The sequence below is a fragment of the Medicago sativa genome, chromosome 8, assembly GCF_051527215.1.
Source record: "Medicago sativa cultivar Bolivia chromosome 8, Bolivia_mono, whole genome shotgun sequence".
Lineage (NCBI taxonomy): Eukaryota > Viridiplantae > Streptophyta > Magnoliopsida > Fabales > Fabaceae > Medicago > Medicago sativa.
The window spans coordinates 26,631,422-26,639,892 of record NC_140756.1 but is presented as its reverse complement, the minus strand read 5'-3'; the positions used below and the strand labels follow the sequence as shown (position 1 = coordinate 26,639,892).

At 34.6% G+C, this 8,471-nt stretch overlaps 1 pseudogene across 1 annotated transcript; it reads right to left on the bottom strand.

The window, feature by feature from the left end:
- Positions 1-433: 433 nt before the first annotated feature.
- LOC146897972 (protein GAMETE EXPRESSED 3-like) lies at positions 434-5,952 on the bottom strand (annotated as a pseudogene). The gene is made up of 9 exons (XR_015021291.1): positions 5,713-5,952; positions 4,222-4,551; positions 3,879-4,125; positions 2,743-3,027; positions 2,566-2,652; positions 2,022-2,054; positions 1,884-1,943; positions 1,655-1,797; positions 434-974 (listed from the first exon to the last, which is right to left on the bottom strand). The product of XR_015021291.1 is annotated as a protein GAMETE EXPRESSED 3-like (transcript).
- Positions 5,953-8,471: the final 2,519 nt, after the last annotated feature.

Here is an 8,471-nt window from a genome sequence, read left to right as displayed (position 1 = left end):
TCTATTGATAAACCCTAAGTTCGGACAAAGAGTTTCTCTTGCGGTCTTCACCATGTATGTTCGGGAATAATAGCCCCTACGACTCATTATTGCAACCAAACGGGGACCGGTCCCGTAGGCCGAAGGTTTGTTTCATGGATTCAATTTTGAAAACAATATTACTCATTGGTAGGGTAAGGTGAACTTTTTTCTCTGCTTTTTTCATGACAAGGGAATCTCTTTTGTATAATTTACCACGTTCTATGATTGTTTTTGCGCAGACATCCTTTAAAATCACTGAGGTTAATATAACATAATGATATACATATTTAAATGCTATCTTCTATCTATTGAGGTTCCTCAAAATATATGCACAATATATACTTCATTTTTTTTGATGAAAAACGTACAGCAATTTTTATTTTATTTTGTCAGACCAGATGGAAGATTTGCATTTACTAGAAATGCTTGAGTGATTGATCCTCTATTTATACACTCTTAGCAATCAATATAATTATAATTTACATTAACAATAAAATTAACAATATTTCTACTTCCTAAGTACATGTATGATACTACTTATATTGCTTGAATTTGAAGTAACCTCTACCATAGGTGTTTTTCCTTTCTCCTTAGCAGATGAATCTAATACCTCCACCATTTCTGTCTCTCCATGGAGAGTCTCCTTCAATGCTGCTTTCACTAGATGCATCACTCATTGTGTGAAACATTGTTAGCTTCTGCTTCTTTGTACCTTGAAATGAGTAGCTTTTTCTTTTTCCAATTTGTAAAGGCAACATAGATTTTGATTTTGAGTTTGATCTGTCCCTTCCTAAACTATAGGTGGTTGATAGTTTCCTCTCTATGTTTTCTTTTTTTCTTACTATATCACCCAACTTTTGGTAAACTTCATTGTCGACTGATTCTTCTGCAGATTTTTTCTCGAGCTCAGAGATCGTCTTAACCAAAGTTTTCTTTTGGAGTTGAAGAGAGCACTGAATGGTCCAAAGGGTATAAATATGTAGGTTTCGAAAGAAGTTAGCGAAGAAAGACAGTCAAATTATTTGAGAATTTCTAAATAGGTTCCTTAATTAAAAAAAGTATGTAACCGAGTTCATGAACTTGTCAATAATTTGTAACTTGGTCTCTATTCTCTAAGCTTTAATTGGGCCGCAAATTTTTTAAATACGTTTGTAGAGGTCCCCAAAATTTTAAATAATTTGTAATTGAGTCCTTGATTTTGAGTGATCCAGTTACAAACCGCTTAAAAGTTTCGGGATCCCATCAAAACTGAAGAACTCAATTACAAATTATTGACAAGTTCAAGGACTTTGTTCTTGTCTAAGAACACGAGTTTGGGTCACCATTGTCGTCAAGGGTTAGTCGTTGTCCTAAATGTGGCAATTTCCTATAGTATTTTTGGGAAATGTGTGAATCTACCATCTCTCTCTTACCTTTTATCTTTTTATAGCGTTGGTTATTCCCCCAATTGGGGAAACTATCGATATTTGACAGTGACAATGATCTAAACTGGTGTTCTTCGACAAGAACCTCAATTATTTTAGTTTGGAAAATTATTTAAAATATTTCAAATAGTTGACCAATGGAGTAATTAAACCTAGCAAGAGTATGGAAAAGGAGGAGAAGAACAAAGACAGAAGGATTTTCGACTTACTCGCTTGTCAAGGAAACTTCCAAGGCCTTGATCTTGAAGTTTCTTTTTTGCCCAAAATGTGCAGCAGAATCTTACAAGTCCAATTATTAGTACCAACAGGAATGACTCAAACAGAAGAAAATATTCTATAGTCCTTTCATTGCCTACCAAGATATAAAATAAAATTGTACTTATAAGTTGTTAAAAATTTATACTCTCACTCTTTTTGATATACGGAGTTGTACGTTACCTGAATAGATATTGACAAGCTTATTCCTTGCTTGAGAGCAGCTAGATGCAAGCTTCTGACCTAAAAAAGTGATAAGAAATTACTTTTACAGAAACGTTTGTGTCTTGTTTAAAAGGAAGGTGTAGAATAGATCTGTACCTGTAGTACGGCATTGCAGCGGCGTGTCAACCTCTGCATTGAATATAAGGACCAAGTTGTTAGTTAGTTCGTTCAGACGAAAGTACTTTGATACTGTTCTTAGAATATATTTTGATTCAGTCTAACATCTACAAGCATATAACTCGCAAAAGTGAAAAATCCGGAAGATTTTGGAACTGTTTGGATAAACAGCCTAATTAAGCGTTTATGGGATAAACACTTATCATATAAGTTCTTGTGTATAAGCTATAAGCTATTTTCGTAAGTTATCCTGGAGAGTTTATAGGAATAAGTTCAAAACAGCTTTTGAACATGTTGTCATAAGCTATTTCAGTAAGCTCTACCAAATAGTTTCACAAGTACTTATGTCATTAGATAAGCTCAAATAAGTCAATCCAAACAAGCTATTTGTGCAATCCAATTTGTTATTCCTTAAACGAATAATAAACTTTCTGCACAATCAATCAGAAAAATCTAATAAACTTTCTGCACCAAATGCCACATAGAAATGTCGAATTATGATTATTTAAGAGTTAACTCTTACTTGAGGCAGCAATGAATGCAAGAAGAATCTCCTCATTCACAACAAATTGACTTAGATCACTCTTGGATAATAGAGTTGAAAGTTTACCTGAATTTAATCAAGAAACACTCGAAAAATAAGAAAGGTTTTTATGCTATAAAACGAGGAAATGACAGAGACAAAAACGAAAACATGTACCAGGATATCCTTCAGACCAATATATTGATCCAGTTGCAGGAACCAACATAGTGAATATTGCAGTTTTTGGTCGAATTGCCGAAACAACAGTATATTCGCCAATACGGTGGCTAACTTTTCCTTCCATCTCTATCTGTGAACTGTAGACAGCAAATCCAGAACAATCAAGAAAAGGACCAACTTGAGCAATAGAGTTCTCAGTATTTCTTCGTGAGAATTTCTTGAGTATTCCGGTTGGCGAAAATGAGTAAAGGAATCCATCCAATGAGCCAATAGATATCCATCCTGATTCATCAAGTATGCTTCAGTAATTTAAGTTGTTTATGTACAATAGTGTCGTGTAATAGTGGCTATAGCGCTATAACGTATCCGAAGTCAAACAAATCGTTTTTGTTCCCTGATACACTACTTAGTGCAAAATGTTGTCAAAGAGAGGCACTTTAGCGCTGTTGTATAGCAGAATATGAAAAACCGCTATTTTTTGCAATATGTCGTTGGTTTTTGAGATACATATTAATGCAAAAGTTCAGAGAAGACTAAGCATTATCATTGAAATAATGCAGTTAAACGATATAAATATGAACGAGATCATGCTGACAAAAAAAAAGGTTATCGGAGAAGAAACTAAAGTAACTTCCATAAGTGAAGAAAAAAATGTACCATAAGCAATTTATTTGCTTCATTCCTAGAAATTTTGAATACTCGCACACAATTAAGTTTTCCTATTAAAAAAATAGGTCTTGTTTGGCCCTAATGCAGATTCTTCAGTTTTATTATTTTTAAAAACCTTAAAATTTTCTTTTTCCCGATATTGTCACTACATCAGCTAGCAGAAATTTAGCGAAACTAAGACAGCGTCAGAGTTTTCATAACAGACTCATAAAAATCCCCTTTGCTATAGCGTTTTCATAACAGACTCATAAAAATCCCCTTTGCTATAGCGTCGCTATTTGAAAACAATGCACTATGCCAAAATATTCTTTCTTGCTGATTTTGTATCACCTACTCATCTGATATTGTTTGTTAAAAAATTGATCTGACTTTACGAAACCATTATCTAACAAATCAATACTAATAATGAAATTAAACTTTGTAGAATTAAAACTAATCTGTATTCTTAAGAGAAATTGGATTACCATTAGAATCAACAACAGGGGCACAGTCAATTTTGCTTAACGGTCCAACACTGCCCTGCCACAAGATATTACCCGAAAAGACATCGAGAGCTAATACAAGAGCTCTTGTTGGAACTGTTACATACAGATGACCATTGTTTCCGGGAGTTATGGTGAAACTATTGTCTAATGAACTAAAATCTTGTATCCATCTAAAGTCACGGCCATGGACTGACAAACAATACAGTTCTCCTTCCGTGTTTGCAATCTGCTATTTGAAAAACATATTCTTGAAAAACATGTGATTGTTTTGTTCCAAAAAAAAATCAAATGTTACAATAAATCAAGGATGAGTAAACCTTACATAAATACTAGCCTCGCATTGATCAAGCACAGGAACTGATGAAAAGTAACAATCTGTAAGGTTTTTCCTGCATCCTTGACGGTAGCCAAACTGGTAAAGCGCAGGTCCTAAACTCCAAAGTAAACGGCCATGTGACAGATATGAAAAGAGTCCTCGATGCTTGACGTTGATGAATACAGTTGAGCTTAATGTGCTTACTGATAGCCCAATAATCTCAGTTTCTGCCTTTTGTCCTGGTTTTGGACCAAAGAAAATTTCTACTGCGGGCTCAGAAATTCCGATATTTCCATAATCAATCTTCAATATTCTATTTTCAGCCACCAAATATATCTGCAAAGGCCTTACATGAATTAATAACCACCATCACTACAACAACAAAAAATAACAATTCTAAACATCGTCGCCCATGACAAATAATAATAATAAAAGCCTCTCCCTTTTTCCACTAGGTGGGATCAAATGCATGGATATTGCTGACTTTGACAACGACTCTGACATGTAGACACCATTAATAATTCAAGATAATAAAAGTAATTGAATGTAACAGTGTGTACCAGTCTCAGACACCGAATATGCATTCAATATGAAGCGTCGAGACTACACATGCCAATTTTCACTGTCATCATATTATATATCATGACAAATACCAAGTTATTGAAAATGTTATCTAGATCGAAGTATAGGAGCTATTCTTTGTACACAATTTACAAATTAACGACAAAATAGAAAACACCCGAATTGATATAGGACTAACCCCAGATTTGATGAAGAACAGTGAACTCTCATACTTAAGAATTAGTCAAATCAATGCAGAGCAGAAATGTATCATGAAATTGGTCAAACATGACCTCCTTCAAATTCCTTTATCCAAACACAGAACCGAACACTAATATGCAGAAAAACAAGAAAGTTCAGAGCAAAAATTTATTTATAAAGATTGATAAATGTGAAGGTAACATGAAACAAAAGCTCATAACATCAGGATTAGGGTCCACATTTCCTAGTCTAATAAAATAATAACTAATAACTAATGGCTCTTACAACCTTTGAAGCACGTATACTCCTCGGATTAGGCGTGTCTTGATGTCGGATATGTATAGACCCAACACCGACACATATGATTACACTGAGTTATGTCATTTTCTCAAATTTTATTGGCGTTGACGTGTCCATGTATGTGTTTGAGTGTGTACTTCATAGCTTACAACCAATAATGGTAGGTTTATGTATCCTAAAAATTGTCTTTTACCATCTTAGATTTAGTCTCCAGCCTAACTCAACCACAGAAAACAAGATTGTGAACTGAGGACTATCCAACCCTTGTAATCATGTGTTGGTGTGTGTAAGATACAAGACATGACACTGACACATTGATACCGGTAATAATTTTACAAATAGGAACAATCACGTGTGTCATTGTCATGTTGGTGTTCGTCAATGAAACATGTTAAAAACCAGACACACCTTTAAACAAAAAAGTGACTTACTTACCTTTCCAATACCACCATGAACAGGTGCCAAACCAACATTACATTTATAGTCAACATGAATAGACCAAACAATGGTACCATTGGTTTCAAAAGCCAAAAAGGTTTTATCAGAACAAACATAAATTCTTCCGTCATCTCCAATAAGATGTTTTGAAAGCCAATGACGTGTAGAGACAGAACACAATGTTGCAGGAACAAACAACAATGTTACAAGGAGAAGAAGTAACAATGTTATTGACATCATCATAGTAAACAACCAATGTTTGTAACAAAACATTGTGACAGTTTTTTTTTTTTAGGGGAACATTGTGACAGTTATAAAGGTGGTTTGTAACTCATATTTTATCCCATACTATTAGTCAAACTCAAATTTATGACTCGTGAGGATAGAGATTCACGGCAGTCTTTTTTTTTTACGCAGGAAACCGTTTGATTAATCGTATGGTTCTTTTTTTTTTTTTTTTTTTTTGAGAGAGAAAGGGGATTATTTCATAATTCATATTACAGGACACGTGGCAAAATATAGTCTATCCCGTGAATCCTTGAGTAGCAATTACCCCCGAAATTGTAAATTTCGTCAATTACACAGCTGAAATTAACAAAACTTCAAATACCCCCTTAAAATTGCATAACGTTAATCAATTTACTCCTCTGTCAAATTATTCTGTTAGTCAACATGACGTTTTGCAAATACCCTCTAAAGTTTTGCACTTTTTTTTTTGAGAGAAAATAACTTATATCATTTCATTAAGAATTAAAGCACTAATACGTGTTGGAGTATCAAAAGTTTTGCACTTATGATTCACAATTCAGTGATAATGCAGTTACTTTTAAGGATAAGAAAAAATATATATAAATTTTCAAGATCAGGGGCATTTTGCACATAAGTGCAAAATTTCACGGGGGTATTTGCAAAACATCATGTTGACTAACAGAAGAATTTGACGGAGGGGGTAAATTGATTAACATTGTGCAATTTCAGGGGGGGTAATTGAAGTTTTGTTAATTTCAGGGGGGTAATTGAAGTTTTGTTAATGTCAGTGCCTACTTTTACCCTACAGATCGATTTACAAAGTTACTCTCGTAGCTAACCAATTGAAAAAAGCATTAAGAACAGGCAGCGAGAACAGGTAGCGGTTTAATTGAAATCTCAACACAATAAAAGAAATAAACTGAATAAATACTATTAATAAATTCCAACAAATTAGAAGGGGTTCATCATGGAACCCTAATCAAGAGATTTAGTTGTTCATGGCAACATACATCATAACAAAACAAAAGAAAAACCTACCCTAGCAAGAATAAAAGGATGAGAAATTTCGTCTTGAATCTCTAATGCTTGACCCTTGCTATGAATCGTCAATATTTTTGAATGAAAATAATAGTGTGCAAGAGTCTTTATTTATAGCGTAAGGTTGTTTAGGGTTTAAGTCGAGAAAACGAGGCTTTTTCCGTTGATCCAGCTTGGAAAACAGGCAAAAAGGAACTTCTGACCTGGTAGCAGGCGCAAGGCGCATGGCAGGAGGCGCAAGGCGCCCGAGGCAGCCTCTCAGGTGCGATTTCTTGCGTTTCTTCTCGTTTTCGATCGTTCTTTCGTCTGAAAACTCTTAGAAACTTGAAATTGTCGTTTGTAACAAGAGAGATAGAGTGAGAGAGAGAGAGAGAGAGAGAGAGAGAGAGAGAGAGAGAGAGAGAGAGAGAGAGAGAGAGAGAGAGACATTGTGATTTATTGTTTGTTTTGGAGATTCAAATTAATGGAAAAGTTTAGAGAAGACTAAGCATTGTCAAAGAAATAATGCAATCAAACGATATAAATATGAACGAGATCATGCAAAAAAAAAAAGAAGGTTTTTGGAGAAGAAACTAAAGTAACTTTCATAAGGCAACATAGGTTAACTGACCGAAAAACGTACTAATCGTAACTAATATTAGTGCAACGGGCGGGGATGCACGGATTTCGGGTCTTCCGGGTGAAAAAGATCAAGCAGAAACAGTTACACATGGTCGATAGCGGTTCCTGGAGTTTCAATATGTCCAAAACCGAACCCTGAGGCTTAAGAGAAATTATTTTATGTGTTGTTTCAATCTTATCTTTCTTTAGTATTGATAGGTTATTCTATTAATAAAATCTTCAACTCACATAAGGCTCAAGGCGCATGCAGACTGCAAAATGGCTCTGCACCTATGTATCTATGTGTCTCCAGCAAAGTGACTTTATACTGGTACATAACTTAACTATTTGTCATTAATAACATTATTTTATTACTTTCATTTACACTAGAGGAAAATCAAACATAAAATAAAAACAACACAACATTGAGTTGAAATAAGGATGGAGAAGCTTTATAAAAAACAGTTGATCCATTTGCTATCATTTGAAGTTTTAACACTGTCCTTTCTTCATTTTTTGGTCGAACAACTTCCCTTTCATATTTTCCATTCCATCTCTCTTGCGTCATGCGAGTACCTGATTTCTTCTTGATGTTCACAGTCAGTAACTAGTCTCTCTCCCTCCGTCGCATTTTTTCTGTCTACTACTACCTTGGTGTGTTGTAGAGTTGTAAGGATCCATTATTTTTGTCAACCTGTTGCAAGTTGCAACCCAACCGAATAATCCGCAACCCGTGATATCTGAAGCATTTATTGGGAAAAAATGAGTCTAATATTATAGTGTTTCGGTACTGGGCATATTGGGTTTTCGGGCCCAAACTCTTCTAATGCTCATCCTTAATACATGGATTCTTCAAATTTAATCTAAAT